This window comes from Gopherus flavomarginatus, chromosome 13 (genome assembly GCF_025201925.1).
Source record: "Gopherus flavomarginatus isolate rGopFla2 chromosome 13, rGopFla2.mat.asm, whole genome shotgun sequence".
Lineage (NCBI taxonomy): Eukaryota > Metazoa > Chordata > Testudines > Testudinidae > Gopherus > Gopherus flavomarginatus.
In genome coordinates, this window is record NC_066629.1 from 9,886,040 (window position 1) to 9,906,758 (window position 20,719).

Below are 20,719 nucleotides of genomic sequence, written 5' to 3' on the forward strand. Positions count from 1 at the left end.
CACAGAGCATCAGAAGCTGCCCTGCATGCTGGTGACCTTCAGTGGGTGTTTGGCATGGCATGGAGCAGGCTGGCTGCGTGTTTTTGTGCCTGTCTGAAGGCCGCACATAGGCATGGTCCTGCCCTCCTCTAGCCCTGACCTCAGTTGCTCTGTGGCTTTTAAGCCTTCCCTTGGAGCCGTCAGCACCAGCTGCCTCTGCTCTAGGTGCGCAGAGGAGGAGAGGTGTGTGGGGCACTTTTACAGATGCTCCTTCCCTGGTACTGCCATTGCTCAGCTGCACAGAGGAGATTTCATCGCCAATCCCTGCCTAGCAGCCCTCTGGCACCGTTCCTGAGGGTCACCCTGCCTTGCTCTCTTCCTGCCATGTTGGGAAAGACAGCTCTCATTTCTCATCATTGAAGGTCAGGTGGGCCAACTAGAGGCCCAAGCTCCTTCTATGTTTTCCTACTGCAGAGCCCAAGATCAGGAACCTATCTTGGGTGCAGGCACTCCTGTGCTTCCAGAAAACAAGCCACTCCTGCACAAAGAGGGATGAAAAGGTCTGTCAAAGCCTGGGATTAAACTAGGGACCTTTAGATTTTCAGTCTAATGCTCTCCTAACTAAGCTACTTTAGCAATTGCATAGTAGTATTTTGGCCTGCTGCTTCTCATCTGGGATGTTTTTGTAAGCAATTGAACACAAAAAGGACAGGAAAATGAATGGCAGCTCCATACCCTCATCGGAGGAACTCAACGCCCTTGGCTGTGGTGAGTAAGAAGTGTCTGTTGGCTGACAGGGCCTGTCCCCCAGGAGCTGGAACAGCAGCTACTGCCTCCCCCTCGGCTCAAGGATGTGGGATATGCTCTTTGCCTGGCTGCATGGGCGGATGCTGCTCCATGCTCTGGAGAGCGTCTCTATTCCTCTGTCAACCCCCTGTCTCCACTGAGCCAGTCTGGTAAGGTCCCAAGTGCCCCCTCCAGCCTGGCAGATGAGAGTCTGTGCAGACATCAACCCTCTGCCAGCCCCACAGGTAGCAGCAGTGCCAGACCCCTCAGCACCACAGGGGCACTCAGTGCACTTCCTGTGGGGAAATGGCTCCTTGTGGTCCAGCTGCTAGAGTAAGAGCCAGGAGAGAGCAATGTCTGGCTCACCTTGGGGGAGAGAAGAGATCTGATGAGTGCGGATCTCCCTCCCTCTCCCCCGCAATGCTGGTCATTTTTATGGTCACTGTGATAGTCAGTGCTTCCCTTCAGGGCCGGCCCTAGTGGGATCTGGAGTCTGGGACAAATCTCCCCTTTCCCCCCAAGTCTCTGCCCCCACTCCACCCCTTCCCCCAAACCCCCAGCCCTGTCCTATCTCTTCCCGTCCAGCACCATTCGGCTCCCGCTCCCACCTCTTCCCATCTCCGCCCAGTGCCTCCTGCACCCCACTGAACAGCTGATCACTGGCAAGTGGGAGGTGCTGAAAGGGAAGAGGAGGAGCTTGTCAGCAAGGCCTGTAGTGGGGAAGGGGGAGCTGGCTGCCAGAGGGCGCTGAGCACCTATTTTTTCCTCTGTTAGTTCTGCAGCCCCATAGCTCCCATGGAGTTGCTGACTTGGCTTCTTTCACACTCTAGAGAGAGGTGCAGAACCAGGGCTATGGCTGATCTCTGGGGCACCAGGTGAGTGGCAGAGGCTTCAGGTGCCGAGAATTTGCCTGACTACTCAGGGACACAGTGTGAGGTAGTGTCCCAGGAATCTCTATGAAAGGAGCAGAACAGGATTTACTTGGGGTGGGGAGAGAATTGAGAGTGTCTCAGGGGGTGGTACAGAGGTATTGCCTGGGTGAGAGACTGGCAAAAACACAGGCCATGCTGTGAGCAGGATTCAAAACTGCACAGGGGAACCCTAGTCGATTTTGACTCCAACACCTTAACCACTCGGCCATCACAGTTGTGAGCACAGAAATGTCCCACTACCAGAGAAACTGGCAAAGAATCACAATGTCCAGGCTTGAAGTCAGCTGAACTACAGAATTCCCACCACAAACCTGGCTCCCAAAGCACAGGGGGGATTTGGAGTTGTTCTCTTTGTTTAGCCATGTGCAGTCACACAGAGAGTGTGTTTAAAAGTCTCCCCTCCCACAGAGCGGGAATGGGAAATGATTCTCAACTTGAAGCGAATGAGTATGTCTGGACCACAGGGCCAGGGACTGATCTTTGCTAGAGAAACCAGTGACACATGAAACCAGGCTCAGGAAAATGTTTCCTGGAGTCAGTAACTGGATTAGCAGCAGTATTGTGCAGAGAAATGTCTCACAAGAGGAGTCAGCGCATTGCTGGTTCGGTAGTAGAAGCCACAGCTACAGTGGAGGAGGTCTAGCTTTGGTTTCTGGCCAACAAAGGGATGAGTTTTATTGTCTCCAAATTTCAGTAGAAACATTCAGATCCAAACTGTGTGTGGTGGGGGTTTCTCGGGTTTGTTCTGTTTTTCTCATTTGAAATGTCCTTGATCATTTTTCTGGGAAAACTATTTGGACATGGCCAAGGAAGAATTAGAACAATTACAAATCTCCATGGGAGTGAGAGGGTCTCTCAGCGCCGGGGCAGTCGTGGAGATTTTCATGGAGAGGAGTTGAGGAGATAAATGAGAGGCTTTTGCTCCAGCCGAGGGAGCGGCTTGGCAGGTTCATTTTTACAAGTGAAACCCCCCCACCACACACACACACACACACACACATTGCTCCCCTGCTGCTGCTACCCCAGCTCAAACCCCACTGTCACCCCCAGCATGTGACCTACAGCTTCCCACTGACAAAGCCCTTATCTATCTGAGGCAAGATACCCTCGTCTGCCCCTTCTGCCAGCTGAGCCCTCCCCCCACAGAGCCCGGGACAACCCTGACCTAGCCATGCTGGGGGTTCGGGCTTAATCTTCAAAGCCTAGCACAAAACCTTCAGCCTGGAACGTTTCGTTCCCTTCCCACCTCGGCCCAAGCGGCAAAGTAGAAATGGACGAGACACGCTGGCTGGAAGACACCTCCCTCCCACTTCTCTATAGCCTTCTGTGACATTATTAATATGAACTGGGACCATACAGATCATTGTTGCCGCCACTGTTATATATGTGCAGTAAATATTGTGCAAAGGTTGGCATGTGAGGTGTCTATGACAAGGTTATGATTTGCTGGTTATAATTATGCTGGCTGTATGCGTATGCCATTTTTGCATTTGAAGTTATGAATATGGACTATGTACTTGTATCTCAAATGTATTTGATTCCAAGTAGCCTCAGTGTCATCAGCCCCCATCTCCTTCAGGAGTCCATAGCAAAGAGACCCCCCCACACTGTCCTGGACTCCCTGGGAGGTGCCTCCCACCGCCTGCCCAATGGAGCACCAAGGATTAAAGTGGCAGCATCTAGTGTCAGTGGAGTTCAGTGGCTCAGTCTAGACACCTGAGCTGGGGACCCGCCCCCATAGCACTGCTCGAGGGCATGGGCCTGGGATGTTCACAGCCCCCTCCTCAACCCTCCCTGAGCCCAGCCTGGCTCCTCACCTGGAACAAAGCAGAAGCGTCTGTTGGCCTAGCTGCTGTCTGAGTTCCAGGCACTGCTGCTGTTCCATGGGGAGCGGGCTGAGCTGCTGGGGCTGGGAGAGGGATCCTCCACCTCCTGCCCTGGGAAGGCTGGAAGGTCCCCACTGACCAGGCAGGGCAATGCCTCCTGCTGGAAATTGGGGCTGGGATCCTGGGGCTGCTGCTGCCCACACAAGCCCCAGAGCCACCCTGCTAGGCTCTGCTCCTGGGCTGGGTTCTGTCTTCCCAGTCGCATCCTGGCCCAGCTCCATTTCAGCCTGGCTGGTGCCTCTCCCACCTCAGTGCCTGCGCCGGGAGCAGGTTTCCTCTTCCAGAAGGCTGGGCACTTCCACCTCCTGGCCTGACCGGGAGCGCCTTCCCCGCCAGTGAGGACAGAGGGGTCGGTCTGCTGCTGGGGAAGATGGCAGCTGCTTCCCTCAGGCTCTGGGGCCACCTGCAGAGCCTTCTTCCTGAACATCCTCAGGTGCGTGGCCATCCTGGAACCGAGCGGTGAGCAGATGTGAGTCTGGGGTCAAGGCAGCCTCTCACTAACCAGCCTGTTTGGTCCCTCCCCATCCCTACCCCAGCCAGAGCAGCTCTTCCTCCCCCTACAAGGGTGCAGGGAGTGCAAGCTACACACATTGGCAGGAGTTCATTGCATGATCTACTACCCCTCAACCTTCCCCCTCGTCATCCCTGGGGCTGCAAGAACTGGGGAGTCTCATCCTTTTCAAGCACTGGGGTCAGTCACAAAGACCATTGGTCACTTTGGACAAGCAGCTCCCTCTTGCCAGCCCAGGACACACTCACCCCCTGCCTCACCCCCCACCCAGGCTAGAGAAGGAACAGAACACAGGAGTCCGGACTTCTCCTGGGAAACCATTCCCCACTTCAAAGTCCCTAGGCATATCAAGGCCAGGGCCCCTCGTTTCCCATTGATTTCCATGCTCAGCAGCTCACTGGGTCTGGCCCAGCGCAGAGACTCTCAGCCTGGAGAACAGTCTCCCACAAGGGAAAGGCTGAGAGCCCCATTGCTGGGACCTTGCCAAACACACTGGAGATGGCTGTGGAGAAGCTCCTCCCCGGTCTGAGAGTGAGGGGCTCCTGGGAGCTGTTTACAAATCCAATCTCCTCTGGGAGAGATTCTCTCCCCCTCTTTCTGCCTCTCCCTGCAGACAGACAGGGGACGCCACCGAGGAACCCTAATGCCACTCACTTGCTCTGGTGACAGAGCGATGGATGGAGGATGTTCAATGTCATCCCTTGCCTTTCTCCTAACTCTCCAAGCCCAAGGTAGGCTGGAGAGGAGGATGGTGACCTGAGGAGTTACGCTGCCCAGCCAGCAGGCAGGATGATGACACTGGGCGATCGGCTGGCTGTGAAAACAAGAGTCTGTCTTATTGCCAGGGAAAGGAAAACTTGGCTAGCAGCAGGTGGTGTAGAACATCACCCTAGTGTAGGGGTGACAGCGCCTCCGGGATCCTGAAATCCCAGCACTTTACACACCTTCCTGGAGCCTCCCAACCCCCCTGGGCTGTCAGGACTGTGACCCCAACCCTACTTATGAGAAACAAGCCTGCGGAGGGGAAGCTACTGGCTCAGAGTCACACCAAGTCTCAGAAGTATGGAGGGGAGCCAGCAGTCCTTCTTTCCAGGCCCCTTCACTAGCCACTGCTGCACACTCCCTCCCACAGCTGGTAGCTACAAGCAGGCCCTCATGGCTGCTCCCCCTTCCTTTGAGAGGGAGTATGCTCCACTGCAGTGACTGGAGCAGGGGACTGAGGGTCAGGACTCCTGAGTTCCATTGCTGGGGATTTAATACTTTCCGGCTATTAGAAATTGCTGGGAGAATCCCCCAGCCAAAGCTGCTGTGACAGTGCTAAGCAGCATCTGACCATGAAAGTGGGAGCACACTGCCTAGGAGGAGGAGTGTTTGGCTCTGGGGTTTCACTTCATCCCAGTCTAGAGAGAGGGGCCCAGCCATGGAGTTTGGCTCAAGAAGACCAATCCTCCAATTTGTTAAAGGTGTTCTGAATTCCAATCCTGTGCTCCAAAGTGCTTGGTGTCTGTTGCAAATTTTAGAAGCATGCTCTCCACTCCATTTTCCAAATCAGTAATGAAAATATTGAGTAGTACTAGATCCCGGACTGATCCCTGCTGAACCCAACAGGTAGACTTTCTCTGTTGGATAGCCAAACATGGAGACGGGCTCTTGGAGTCTGGACTTTCAACCAGCTCTGCACCCACATCACACTGATTGCATCTAGACCGCATTTCCCTCGTTTGCTTGTGAGAAAGTCCTATGGGACTGTGTCAAAAGCCTTAGTAACTCCGAGATAGATCCCATCTACTGTTTACTCATCTCCACTAGGCCCAGAACCCTGCCAAAGAAGGAAAGAGGATTGGTTTGGAATGATTTGTTCTTGATAAATCCATGCTCACTCGTCCTAAGAACCAAAGTATCCTGTAGGTGCTGCTGACACACGGATTGTTTAGAATGTATTCCAGTATCTCTCCAGCTCTGGAAGTGAGGTTAGCTAGTCTGTAAGTCCCAAGGGTCTCTTTGTTCCCCTTTTAAAGATAGGTCCTGTCTTGTTCATGGATGGGAAGATGTTCTTTTTCAGGGATCTCAGACAAGAACTGGGGCACAATACCTGGTTTGTTAAGGCCACAAAAACAGAGGCAGGAACCTCTTCTCTCCTGCTGGCAAAGAATCCCAGGTGCCTAAAAGACATGGACTCACAACCATGAATGGGCTTTGAAAAAGGCAGTGGTTAAAAAGTTTGGCCCTAACCATTTCTTGTTTCCACAGACTAGACATTTTAGCAAACTTTAGAATTCCTTGGTGCTGAACACCATGAAACTCCCCTTTCTCCTTCACAGAGGGTTTTAACGCCCCTTATCTCACTCAGGCTCACGACTGCCCAGAGTTCGAGATTTGTCCCTGTTCCCATTGGACAGAAGGGGAGGAGTCTGAGGTCCAGAGAAGGGAAATGACCTACCCAAGGGCCTACACAGCAAGGCAGTGGCAGAGACAGAAAGAGAAGGCACCAGTCCTGACTTCTGTTCCAACAACCAGCAAAGCCGTCCACCCCCAGAGGCAGGGATAGAGCTCAGGAATTGAGATGGTGGGGAAATTTAACTGAAACCATTTCTGTCAGAAAAACCCATTCAGACTAAACCAGGTTGTTTCTCGAAATCAAAACATGTGGGATGAAAGTTCTTTGCAAAAATATTTTGTTGCAAAACAAAAGCATCTCCTGTTTGTCAGAATGTGTTAAATTGTCTCGTCACACACAAAGAGGAGACACTTAGATCACAAACATGAGATAAGATGCTTCACTCTGAGCTAAGTAGTTGCTACTCTTAACAATTTCAAAATAAAAAAATACAAATAAAAGAGACTATTTCAGCTAGTCTATTATGTCATAATCAGCTCTGAGTAAAAGCTATAGGAAACCTCATATTATGCACTACCCCTAGTGACACTCTCCAATGGATCCCCATCCTCCACCCACTGTGAGGTAGGTAGGAGTGGATCATTAGTATCCCTATTTGAAAGAAGGAGAAGCTAAGGCTGAGAAAGGAGAATTGACTTGTCTTAGGTCACACAGCCAGCCAGTGGCAGAGTTGGGAATAGGTCCCAAGAGTCTTGATTTTGAAACTAACCATCAGATCTTGAATTTCAAACACTGAATGACTTAAGTAAAGTATTCTCACATGAGCTCCAGACCAACAACAGTGCACAGTAACTATTCAGCAAGTATCTTAGGAGAATTGCAGTGGTAGAGAGAATCATGAACTGCTCAGAGACCATTAATGCTGCGAAGCAGCAAAATTTGTCAAACACATGACTGGTTATGACTTATTTACTTTGTCTTAAAAGAGAACAACAGGGACCTGAGTCTCCTCCCTGTCAATAACCCCGTGCTCAGCCAATCAGGGTAGAGACTGAGGACGGGAGGCTGAACGTTCTCACCAGAGAGCCCAAAGGAGGCCCAGGTCACTGGTGGGGAGCACTGCCCGAGCACTATTTCAGCCCCACATTTTTGAGTGGACCTCCCATAGTGGGAGCTGCAGAGCACTTCCCTGCAACACACACACACATACACACACGCCTACCTCCTCATGGTGTTGGGAAGGGAACAGGTGAAAGGTCAAAAGAAACAAGAGATGAAGAGAAAGGAGGGACAGATGGATGGAGGAAAAGGTGAAACCAAAAGGACAAACCTTAATGTCCCCAGTGATTCTATGGGACAAAATCCCATTTGCGGAATAAAATTCTGCCTTCTTAAGCTCATGTTTTCCATGCCAAGAGTTCAACTGTCACCAGATGGATCAGACTGAACAGGTTTCAAACCTCGAGGAGGCTCTTACCTTCTAAACAGAGACAGCTGTTTTGTAGTAAAATCACTAAAAAGGAAGGAGAAAACTCGAAAGAGGTTCCTTCTGGTGCTCATGTCCGTGAACCCAAATACTCTCTCAGTCCTCAAAGAGAGACCTGGAGAAAGACACTTGCTGAAGCAAAGCCACAGGGGTCTCTGAGGTTTCCCTAGCCCCTCGCCCCTGTCCTGCCTGGCTGATGTCAGCATCTCTCTGTGAGGTCACCGCCTCCCCACCGCCTTTGACCAATAGTCTGAGGTCCTGCAAAAGGCCTTTGTGATGTCACTGCCACCCCCTCCCTTGCTGTGCTAATGTCCTGCCCCTGGCCAGGCCCTTTGCAGGTTTGAGCTACTCCCTGTGGATCACCGCACTCAAGGAGTGTTCGTTCTAGGAAGCAAGCCTGTAGTTTTGGATAATCTGCAAATTTTGTCAGCTCAGTTTTTAGCAGATCATTTATGAAGATGTTGACTAGTCCTGGTCCCAGTACAGATACCACTAGTTACCTGTTTCCATCCGGAAAACTGACCATTTAGTCCTACCCTTTGTTTCCTATCTTTTAACCAGTTATTGATCCACGTGAGGACCTTCCGGAGGTAAAAGTAAGCCAGTATGTTCCGGTATAGGGTACCGGCAAGAGCCGGTACACTGTGCCAACCTGGCCCGGCTTCCCCAGGCTAGTGGTTTAAAGGGCCCAGTGCTCCCTGCAGTGGCCGGAGCCCCGGGCCCTTGAAATAACCTCCCAAGCCCCCCTGTTTGAGCCCCGGGGATCAAATCACTACTGTGGATGCTGCTCTCTCCGGCTCTGCCAACACAGAGCAGGGTCGGCAGAAACTTCCTTACAGTGAGGGGGGCACAATTGTCCAAACTGTGGCACCCCCATGACACCCCTTCCCTAAGGACCCCCACTCACACCACCTCTCCCCCGAGGCCACACCCACAGAATGACTCTTCCCCAAGACTGCACCCTTTCCCCCCACCATCTGTCCTAACAGTCAGTAAAGAGTGGTGGGGCCCTGGACCTCTAACCCCCCTGTTCCAGCACCCCGACACAGAGCTAAGCAGGCAGCAGTGTGTGCGTGTGTGTGTATGTGACAGAGACTGCTGTGCTGAGCTGAGCCAGTGAAAGAAGGGGGGCTGATGTCGGGGCTGTCCCCTGCCTCAGGACTGGTTGCTTCCAGCAGCTGTCTGAACTTAGAGACAGTGTGCCAACATACTCACTCTTCCGCAACGCACACACTGCCTCTCCCCCCTACACACACACATGCTTTCTACCCCACCTCACACACTGCAGTTGAAAAGCAGCTGGCAATCTAGTAGGATGCCCATAGAACAATGGGATAGAGAAACCTGCATCATGTGATGATGCACCAGCCCATTAGGCATTGCAAACCCTTCCCAAAGAACCCTGCAGCCAGTTGCACAGTGGGATAGCTACCAACAGTGCACTGCTCTCTGTGGTGATCCAGGAGATTCTAGCATGGATGTGAACTGGTGACACAGGGTGGACATGCAACAGCTGTTCAATTAAAACACTTTAACTAAAGCCACATCACCCTTTAGTGTAGGCCTAGCATGAAAGTGAGACAAGGCCCAGCTCTGTTGAAACTGAAGAACCACAACTTCCTCAATAGTTGGCAGGACTGAAATCTGCACAGGGAGACCCCAATGGATTTTTAAGCCCATCACCTTAACCACTTGGCCACAACTACTTGCTTGATATGTGTTTCTCACTGCACTCTAGTTCTGTTCTCACTGACTGATCAATTCCAATTGATTCCTCAGACCAGCTTCCACAACACGCACTGCTGTGCTGTTGTGTAAGTGCATCCACGGCTGAACAGCAAGAATTCCTGCTCTTTTCCCTTCTGGTTGGAGCATGAGGAGAGTGTGTTTGTGGCTAATGACGTTGTTGTAGCTTGTTGTCCATTTCCTGCCTTGATCATTCAGACAGTCCCTTTCCCATCATATCCCCAGCACATCAGTGATTGCGATAGCAGAGGGCAGGTTTTCTGTGGGGCACTGAGCTTTGCCAGGGGGTTGGTGGCTCCTTTCTTTCCTCACCCTGGAGTAAACTCCATCCTTGATGATTCATGGAATAACAGCAGATGACCAAAGAAAGAGGTGGACAGGGTGGGTCTCAGGGGAGGGGCAGAGAGGTTTGAGAGGTTGGCAGGGCAGGGGAGGGTGCAGAGAGGCATGGGTGGTGAGCAGGGTGGTTCTCAGGAAAGAAGTCGGAGAGGTGTGGGTGGTGGGCAGAGCATGTCTCAGGGCAGGGGTAGAGAGGTGTAGGTGGTGGGCAGGGTGGGTCTCAGGGGAGGAGCAGAGAGGTGTGGGCAGGGTGAGTCTCAAGGTAGGGGCAGAGAGGTTCAAATGGTGGGAAAAGTGGGTTTCGGGGAGGGGTCATAGAGGTGTGGGCGGTGGGCAGGTCAGGGGAGGGGCAGAGAGGTGTGTGCGGTGGGCAGGATAGGTCTCAGGGGAGGGCTCAGAGAGGTGGGCAGCTCAGGGGAGGGGCAGAGAGGTGCAAGTGGTGGGAAGGGCTGGTCTCAGAGGAGGGGGCAGAGAGGTGTGGGCAGGGTGGGTCTCAGGGGAGGGGACAGAGAGGTGTGGGCGATGGGCAGACTGAATCTTAGGGGAGGAGGCAAAGAGATGTGGGCAGCAGGCAGACCTTGGGGTAGGGGTGGAGAGACGTGAGGAGGCCTTGGGGGAGGAGAGGAGAGAGCGAAAGGTGGACCAGCAGGCCTCAGCCAAACAGGAAGAGCAGGAGTGGGAAGTGGTGAAATGGGAGTGAAGGGAGAGCACAGGTGGGGCCTCAGAGGGAGGAGAATGAGGGAAGGGGGTGGAGTGGGGGGATAGCACCACGGTCTGGGCAGGGCCACCCAGAGGATTCAGGGGACAGGGGCAAAACAATTTCAGGGGCCCCTTCCATAAAAAAAAGTTGCAATACTATAGAATACTATATTCTCATGGGGGGGGCCCCTGCAGAGCCTGGGGCAAATTGCCCCACATACCCCCCCGTGGCCCTGCCCTCAGCCTCTCCTTGTAAGTCCCCTGTCCCCTAATCATTTTTGTTGCCCTCCCCTAGACACTCTCCAATTTGTTTCTGTAGTGGGGGGTTGGGGAAACTGGACACAATGCTCCAGATGTGACCTCGCCAGTGCCGACTAGAGGGGAATAATCACTTCCCTCAATCTGCTGGCAACGCTCCTACTAATCCAGCCCAAAATGACCAGTTATCCATATTAAATGCAGACACAGCAATATTTGATAAATTGGTTCCTGTCCATTCAGGAGGTTATTTCCCACCTATTCATAAACAATGAAGATATTCTAAGGGGAGGGGAAAGAGCTGTCCCGTCCATGTAGTTAACCCATCTCCCCAAGAGGTGGTAGCTATGTCAGTTGGGGGAAGCTATGTTGGTGGGTGTGCAAGCTGTGGTGGCTACAAGTGTATATAAAGTTTAATCAAACCCTATTTTTAAAAGCCCTGTGGTGTGGGAATAGAAAAGGAGCTCACTGAGGCAGAACCTGTCCTTCAAAATCCTTAAGATCACTGACTTACCTATGTAAATGTCATGGGGGTATAGTTCAGTGGTAGAGTGTTTAACTGCAGATCAAGTGGTCCTTGGTTCAAATCCAAGTGCCCTCTCACAAACTTGTTTCTTCAATAAAATTAATTCTGTTTCCAGTATGTTCAGGAGCTCCACTAAATAGGGATCCCCAAAATAAATGAACACTCTCAATGTCTTCCTGTCTATATGCATAAAAACCTAGCAAACATGTCCCCGAACTGAAATCACTTCTAATTCTCTAAGTGTCTAGATTTGTTTTCATCAATTAAACAAAGGCACATGAAAACACATTTACAGGTCCTTAGCCTCCATGGCCCACAATGTGCAGAAGAACAAGAACCATATCCACTTGGGAGGAATGGACTAGTCTGTACTACATTTGGTAAGTAACTTGCCATTGGGACTGAAAACTCTACTGGAGGTGGACAGGAGCCTGTTATAAAACTAAAATAACCAAGATTTACCAAACTACCAGTTACACATTCAAGCCTCTGTTTGTGCACACGGCATCAACTGGGGCTCTACTAAATGGCAGCCTTCCTTTAACACAGATTGTTGTTTCTTGTAATTTTCAGATGCATTCGAATGGCAGCTGTTTAGAGGTCATGTGCTGCTAGTTCATGAGCAGCAGCAGAGTCTCTGTACATTTACCAACCGTAGAGCTGGGTGTGTCTGCATCCAAGTAACTGCACAGTAAGTGTAGTACCAGACAGTTAATTGCACAGTCTCCCTTTCTGGTCTCATTGATCATTTGGGTAGAAACAGCAACAGTTTGGTGGTTTTTGTTTTTTTCTCCTAAGGAATGTGTGATCTTGAGTATGTTAGTTTAAGTTCCCTGTGGGTCAGGAAAATTCCATCTCCTTGAAATATCTGGGGAAGTGACCTGTTTGTATAACCTAGAATAAAGGAGCTTTTGTAAAGCAGCTTCATCTTTAAATATGCTGGGATAAAAATAGTAAGTTCTGCGGCCAGACACCAGGCCAGGATCAGCTGATGGGACCAGGATCAATTAATTAGAGGAGAAACAAACTCTTGGGAAGTAGATGTAATTTGTCCCCAAATCTTTCCTTGTTCTCATATGCTATCAGGGATTCTCTTCTAGAGGGCAGAGTTAAGGTTATCTGGGCACATACCATCACCCTATATTCCCTGTTTTTCCAGAGTTTGAGTTTTACTGAATTTGATGTTCTGGAAGGTAAGAGATAGTCACAGTCAAAGTTAACTCTCTGTTAATAAAGGCTGTTTTTAGTGACAAATAATGAGACTAATCCCTCACTGCGGTAATTCCACTGACTTTAATGTGCTCTTTCCCCATTTCTAGTTCCAAAAAAAATTAGCAAATTAAAACAACCTTGAGAACTAAAATACATTGAGAAAGTGGAAATTTTAGTTGTTCAAATAATTCAGTTTCTTCTGTGTCTTGTGCGTGTGTAAATGGCATAACATGTTAATTTATAAGCACATCTTTCATAACTTCTTTAAATATTCTGTAGTACATTGACTTTATCAAGTGGGTTGTTCAATGCAATGAGTTTTTAATGCATTGACCAAAACATATTTTTCATGTTACGTAAATGAACACAACTCATTGAACACAAAATTGTGTTTTTCATGCTGTGAACTGTGTGAGTAGCTCAAATTAATAGTTTTTTCTCTCTCTCTCTCCATGAAAAAAAGAAGAAACTGTGAAAATACTCATGGAGAGAGGGGGTTTCTGAGAGCCAGGGTAGATATGGAGATATTTATGAAAGGGGGAGAGGTCAAAGTAGGGCCTTTTGCTGGAGCAAAGGGGAAGGTTTTTTGTGCAGTTTCATTTTAGCCAGCCTCACATCCTGTAGTCCCTACTTCCCGCCCACCCCAACAAAGCCACCTGTGATTCCTGAGACAGCCTCATTGGTCTGGTCCTCCTCCCCACTGCAAAAACTGAAGAGCTCCCAGCACTCCCTCTCCTAGCTGGGTTCCCTGGCAGCCAGAGCTCTCCGCAGAACTCCTGTGGTTGCTCTCCTGGGTTCTGGTCAAGGACGGCTAACTGCTTCTCCTGAGAATATAGCTGAGAAATGACTCACTCTTCTCTAGATTCTCACCTGTGGGCTCTGAGAAGCAGGATGGGGGTCTGTATGATAGCATCCATGCAACATTCCCCTCTCATCCCAGCCCTGGTATATTGCCAGTAGCCTGCTGTCCCTGGGTAGCAGCAAAGGATGTTTCCCATCATTTAGGAGACCCTAGCTGGGACTAAAGTTACTTTCAGGCTTCTCCTCTCTCCCTTCTTGAAGTCAAGATGAAGTTTTTACCATGAGTTAAAACAGCCCAAACCCCCAGAATCTGGATCAATGTCACAAGTTTACAGTGTCTTCATGGAAGACAATTTTTTAAATCCCAGATGGGTGGAGTTCTATCAGTTCTCAGTCTGAGTCCTTAGGTCTTAATCCTGAGGATATTTTCCCACCATGGGGCCATTTCCCGCCTCTCTTTCCTACAGATGCACAATTTTCTTTGCACAGACACAGGAACAGCAAGATCTTTCTCTGTCCCTTGTGCAAAGCAGGGGGCCAAATTCCATGGAAACAATGGACAAGCAGGGGGCCCTGGGCCCATCCAGCCCTGACGGTGAGATGTTCCCTCCCCTCTTTCTTTATGCTCCAGTTGTTATTTCGTGGATTGTCTTGGATGGGGAAAAACTTGAGTTCACTCCAGATGGAGGTGGGGAAAGAATGCTGAAAGTCTCAGGCCCCAACCCCTGCTTCCAGGATCACTGAGGTGCTGGGAATCTGCATGGGAAAGGGACTGTGTGAATTGTCAGGGTGGGGAATGAACAACAATCTACAACTAGATCCACCTCATTAATCACTGACATAGGCTAATCCTGCAGCAGATAGAAGGGAAACTGGGAGTTATTCTTTGCTGTTCAGCCATGGAAATAGTGACCCAATTGCACCACAGTGAATGTGCTGGGGAAAGCTGGACTTTACAGGCAGGTGGAAATAGCAGATCCTGAAAACACCTGGAGCTCCCCACTGCAATTCTGCCACCAGGGTCAGGTGTTGAGCGACTCACAGCACCCCTCCCCTCCCATTACCTTCCAGCAGGAGGTGGCAGCACCCCCCACCTAATGCAGGGGAGAGGGCTGAGGGTATCTCTGCACCCTGAGTCCAGGGAACCCACTCTCTCTGCCCCACACATAGAATCTAGCCCTGCTGAAAAGTGATCCCTAAGAATCAGCAACCTCCAGGGTGGCAGGTTTGGCCCTCAGAGGAGGGAATGTGTCCTCCATGCTGCTCTTAGGCCACTGGATGCTCTGGAAACAGGAGGGCTCTGAGTGTAACCTGTAGCACTCATCTCCTATCAGGGGATATAGCTCAGTGGTAGAGCCCATGCTTTGCATGTGTGAGGTCCTGGGTTCAATCCTCAGCATCGCCAGGCTCTTCTCACTCTGCTCCTTTGCTCATGCCCAGAAGGAGATGTATCGCTTCAGTCCTGCTGAGTGAGGGGCAAGTGCCAGTTGCAGGGAAGGGGTAGGAGGGTTCTGTTTCTAAGTAACCTCTGTACATTTAAGATTCCCTTCTGTTTGGGACAAGGGTAGATGAGAAGAGTGAATCCTCTAGCACTGGACAAAAAGGTCATCTGCTCAGACTGAGAGGCAAGGAAAGGGAAGGGAAGACAGTGATTCACAGCCAGCAGGGGACACTGTCTTTCTGAGGCAATTGCAGCTGGCTTGGGATGGTGATGGACAGAAAAAAGGCTGCAGTCAATGTCATATGAAACCAGGCAAGAGGAATGGCAGCCCCACAGAAGGTTGTGGGTGCTCAAATATCCCAGTTACTGGGCCTTGGCCTGTCATAGAGAGAGAGAAGACATGGAGGGACCCAGGCCCCCTACAGTGATCCCATGGACAAGAACCTGGTTGGGAGTGGGATGAAGGTTCCTTCTGGGGAAAGTGGAGCTGAAATCCCTCAGTGTCCTGGAATTTAAGCAATGGAAGCTTCAAACCTTGCATGGGTGTGGGCTGAGGTGCATCAGCAGAAGGTTGGGGTGACAGGTTTGTACAATTTTGGTAGTGTCCAGAATGGGAACAAGTCCTGCCCCACCCATCCGCCCATCTACACCTGCCTAAGGCTCTGGGAGGGTGTTTGGGTGTGGGAGGGAGAGGGGTTGGGCTCTGGGAGAGAGTTTGGGTGCAGGGTCTGGGCTCAGTCAGGGGGTTAGGGTACAAGAGGGGATGCGGAGGGCAGGCTCTTGGAGGGAGTTTGGGTGCAGGTTTGGGGTCTGGGTTGGGGCAGGAGGTTGGGGGTGCAGGAGAAGGTGAAGGGTGCAGCATTTACCTTGGGCATCTCCTGAAAGCAACCTGCACCCCCCTCTGGCAGCAGTCCCTCAGCAGGAGGGCTGGGGGCATCTCTGAGCATGGCTGCCCACAGACTCCACCCTTGCAGCTCCCATTGCCACAGTTGGCAGAGTTGGCACTTGGGGTGGGGGCAGCATGTGTAGACCCCACTGCAGGGACATACCAGCCGCTTCCAGGTGTGGTGTGCCACATGGAGCAAGGGTGGGCAGGATGTCGCCTTAGTCCCCTTGTACTGCTGCTGCTGGTGGCAGGGATCCCTGGGCCCTTTCAAATTGCCCAGGGGCAGCAGGGGGGACCAGAGGGGACAATCCCAAGGGCCTAACGTTGCTTTGCACAACAATAAATCTTAGAACAGGACAGAAATGAAATGGCAGCAGAACCTAAGGAATTAAAAACCTCCGGATTCATGTGTGTGCACTGACTCCAAACGGAAACTGTAATTTGACTCACTTTGTGTCTGCAGCCAGTAAAATATCAGGACAAAATCATTGCAGTGATCGTGACCCTGGGTTTGAGGAGGCTTTGGTCTTATTAAAATGTAACTAGCATGTTACACTTATGTTTTTAAAGATGGCTTCCCCAAGCAATCCCAAGTTGTTCTTCCCACAGCTGGCTGATGGGGAGCAGCAGGGGATCTCCCCAATCTGGGGGCATCTCTCTGGGCACCACTGTTAGTTCTCCATCCTCTCTCCCCCTAATCACAGACACCCCTCCTCTCCCCATTATCAGTGTTTTAGAGTGACCCCTCCCTCCCTTTATGGGGTACAGACTCTGTGACAGAGACTGAGTGAGGCTTCTCGCTGCATGGCCCCAATGGGGAAGGAAAGAGACTGGGGAGGGGGGAGAGAAGACAGGCAGAAGGAGTCAAATGGGACTCAACCAGAACAGAGGAGATTTTCTTCTTGTTAAAATGTACTGGAGTCTCATGGCTGAAAAGCCGCATCTTGAATTAGGTTTGATGCATCAGCCTTTCAATTACCGTGCAAAGGTGTGACCCACAGAGACTGACAACTGCCTGCTTCCAAGCTTTGTCTAAGAAGCACCTGCACTGGTGCAACTGGTTAGTGCAGAGGGGGCTACTGCTGGGGTTATGAATTCAACCCTTATCTGGAGCACTGGTTTCTATTCCTTATGTAATTTCCCCATCTTGCTTTGCTTAATTCACCTGGAAAGTGCCATACTAGGAAAAGGAGAGTAAGTTCTAAAATGTGGAAGTAGGTGCATAGCTTGGAAACATCCCCCCTGTGCTGCCCTTAGTTACAGTAGATTGATCACTGGCAGCATGAATTAATTTCTTTGCTGCTGTGAAAGCTGCCAGGAAAAGTCTCTGGTCACCAGAGTTCCCTGCTTCTTCCAGCACATTTCTGGCTCCTTTGCTGCCCCAGTCACTGCTGTAGGAGTGTCCTATATACACTGAGCCTAAAGCTTATCCAAGCCTTCTTAGCGCAGTTGGCAACATGTCAGTCTCATACTCCAAAGGTCCTAAATTCAAGCCTCAGAGAAAACAATGGGTTTCACTCCCTGCTTCAGATTTTCTACAGGAAATCAGAGAAAAGAAACTATAGGAGAGTGGTTTCTAGACACTCTCTCTCTCTGTCACATACACAGAGACTTTTCTAGGGCATTACCTTTTCTTTCTCTATGGAGCTTGTATTCTTCACAGAGCAAAATAAAACAAAAACATGCAAGTCCAAGCCTAATACAGGATGAAACTCAATACAGATCAAATCTCACCCTCAGAGATCTTCCAATAAGCTTCTTTTGCAGACTAGACTTATTTCTTGTCTAAGCCCAATCTTTTCACCAGGTATAGTCTGTGTTCCAGCTCAGGTGGTAGCTAAGGGATGTCTCATGACTGCAGCCACCTTTCTTCTATTCCACCCCCTTATAAAACTTTGGTACACAGCAGGAATCTTTTATCTCTCTCCTGGGGAAGAGCCCCAGGTTTAAGATGGATTCCTGTACCAGGTGACATGGTCACATGTCCTGTGAGACCCCAAGCCTTCATTCTTCCTGGCCTGATTCACAGATGGTACAGGACTGAGTCATCTACAGTCAATTGTCTTGGTTAATGGGAGCCATCAAGAGTCCAAACCACTATTAATGGCTCACACTTTGCATCATTACTACAGGACCTCAGAGTTATAGTTCGTATTTCTAGTTTCAGATACAGAAATGATTGGTTCATACAAATAGGATGAACACACTCAGTAGATTATCAGCTTTGTAATGATACCTTACAAGAGACCTTTTGCATGGAGCATAATCCAGTTACACTATATTCACACTCATTAACATATTTTCATAAAATCCTATGGAGTGCAACTTCACAGCAGGGAAAGGGTTTTACTGCGGCACCTGGGAGCAGTTGAGTTTCATGTTCAGGTTGTGGTATGAGTTCCTCCAAGTTTCTCGTAAGCACTCAGGGACCTTAGTTGGTGCTCTCGATACAGGAATGGTCCAGACACGATAAAGTGATGGGGATTGCATTTTTCTTTTTTCTTTTTGCATTTCCAATGATGTTTCTGTTTGTGATTTCATTTTGCTTTGTATAACTGTGTTTTCTCTTGGATTTGATATTTAACTCAAAAAAGAATAAGGCCTCAGGGTGCCAGATCGAGGAGCAGGGTGGGGCTGGCGCTAGGACTGCTAAGAGAGCAAGAGTAGCAGGTTTTCTGTATTGTTTCCTGCCCTCATTTTCATGACTAGTTTCTCTTCTGCATGAAATTTGCTTTCCTTGTAGGTGAGGCTGGCTAGTTCAGTTGGTAAAGCATCTGACCTTTAATCTGAGGGTCCAGGTTTCAAGTCCCTGGTTAGGTGAAAAGGGAACCGTTCCTCTTAAAATGAAAGAAGGCATCTCTCCAGGATGTTATTTGACATCACCTTTTTTCCTCAGGACTTGACCTTTCCTAGAAAGGGCCATGTACTGTCTGGGACTGAAGGGGCAACTTCCTCACATGCCCACTGGCCCCTCAGTCTGGATTAAGAAAGGCCTCTGGGAGCTGCAGCAACCTGCTGCATGCCAACTTGTTGAGTAAATGCAGAGTTGCCCGCACAGGGTCATCCACACCAGAACTCAGCAGAGGTCTGGGTGTTCCCTATTGGTCCCATGGTGTAGGGGCCAGCACTCGGGACTTTGAATCCTGCAATCTGAGCTGAAGTCTCGGTGGGATCTGAGGATAATTCCTCTGCCACAAACCCTGCTGGGTCTTCCAAGGCTCTATCTTGCTTTCTCAAAGGCCATGAAAGCCTGTCTTTTGCCCGCCAGCTGTTGTGACTTGAGCACAAGAGGGGACATTTGGTCCAGAAGCCTGATCGAGCCTCGAGTCCTGTAGGTATGGATGCGAGCTGCATTTCCTCTGAGTCCTGAAGCTGGGCTGCAGCCTGGCCTAGGAGGCAGCTGTATTGGTTGACCTACTGGTCCAAAGTCACTTGGGCAGTGTTGGTGTTCCCCAGGAATGCTGAAGTGCCTAAGGGAGGGAGGAACAATACCCTCCCACATCAGTCAAGGTGGAAGAGGAGGGGTGTAAGAGTGGGCAGGTTGATGAGCTGGGCCTTCTACTATTCAGTTGAGGATGAGGTGGAGAACATGAACTGGGAGAAATGGCTGCTGGCCTGTGTGGAATGGTTTGGCCAGTGGCATAAGTGGACTTTGTTATTACCTACAAGGTTGTGATGCTCAAGATCCATCTGTGGGGAATTTCCTCAGCCATGTGTTTCCCCTGCTCCATGAGTGCTGCTGAGACCGAACACGATGGCCTTCCACCTCTTGTGGGGCAATAGGACATCCCTACCTAGTCAGGAGAAGTGCAGCTTTTCTGCCATATTAGAAGGGGTGTTGGGCCTAGTGGGCTTTGAAGCCTTGTACGGCTCTACTTTTTTGTGTTTCAATTTTCAGTGGTGGCTGAGCTGGAGGGCAGGTCAGGCCCGAGGGGAATGGTGGGGCAACTGCATAGAACCCAACTGACTCTTCCGATATGGCCGTATTTTTTTTGACCCGACTGGATGCAGCACCGGGTGTGGAATGGCTGACGGTGGCAGAAGGAGGAGGAGTAGACTCATAGACTCATAGACTTTAAGGTCAGAAAGAACCATTATGATCATCTAGTCTGACCTCCTGCACAATGCAGGCCACAGAATCTCACCCATCCACTTCTATAATAGATCCCTAACCTATGTCTGCGTTATTGAAGTCCTCAGATTGTGGTTTGAAGACCTTAAGCTGCAGAGAATCCTCCAGCAAGTGACCATTCCCCACGCTGCAGAGGAAGGTGAAAAACCTCCAAGGCCTCTGCTAATCTGCCCTGGAGGAAAATTTCTTGCCGACCAAACATATGGCGATCAGTTAAACCCTGAGCATGTGGGCAAGACTGACCAGCCAGCATCCAGGAAAGAATTCTCTATAGTAACTCAGATCCCAACCCATCTGACATCCATCACAGACCACTGGGCATACTTACCTGCTGATTAGGAGGTTAGGAAGCTCCCCCACCCCATCCGCCCAGTGTTCTTCTATTCCCACCTTATACCCTGCACGATTTTCAATGAGTGGCTAGGTGGAAGGTGCTGGCAGGATGGATTCATCCGCAACAGTGGCTGCCCTCACAGCAGCGGTGGCCACAGCAGCGAGCCGCACCCCCTGCCTTTGGCTCAATGTGAACAGAGGTCAATGTACCACTGGGTGTGATAGGCCAATTTTAGAGAGCTTCCTCTGAAGGTGAGTAACTGTCCCCAGAACTTCCTGACAGGCACTTTAAAGTATTTGCATATGTGCACGGCTGGCATGTGCAGAGCAAAGGCTGCCCAGGGGCACTGTGTCAGGCTCTGGCACCGCTTGAGATAATGGACCATCTTCAGCCACCAGGTAACCCAGAATCTAAGGCAGGAATGGGG

General features: G+C 50.3%; 1 protein-coding gene and 1 non-coding gene across 4 annotated transcripts in view; one reads left to right on the top strand and one right to left on the bottom strand.

The window, feature by feature from the left end:
* Positions 1 to 20,719, bottom strand: part of LOC127033608 (zinc finger protein 420-like) — a 512,279-nt gene that overhangs the window by 301,507 nt on the left and 190,053 nt on the right. The gene's annotated exons all lie outside the window — the stretch shown is intronic.
* Positions 11,490 to 11,561, top strand: TRNAC-GCA (transfer RNA cysteine (anticodon GCA)). Its single transcript has one exon. It is a non-coding gene; the product is annotated as a tRNA-Cys (tRNA).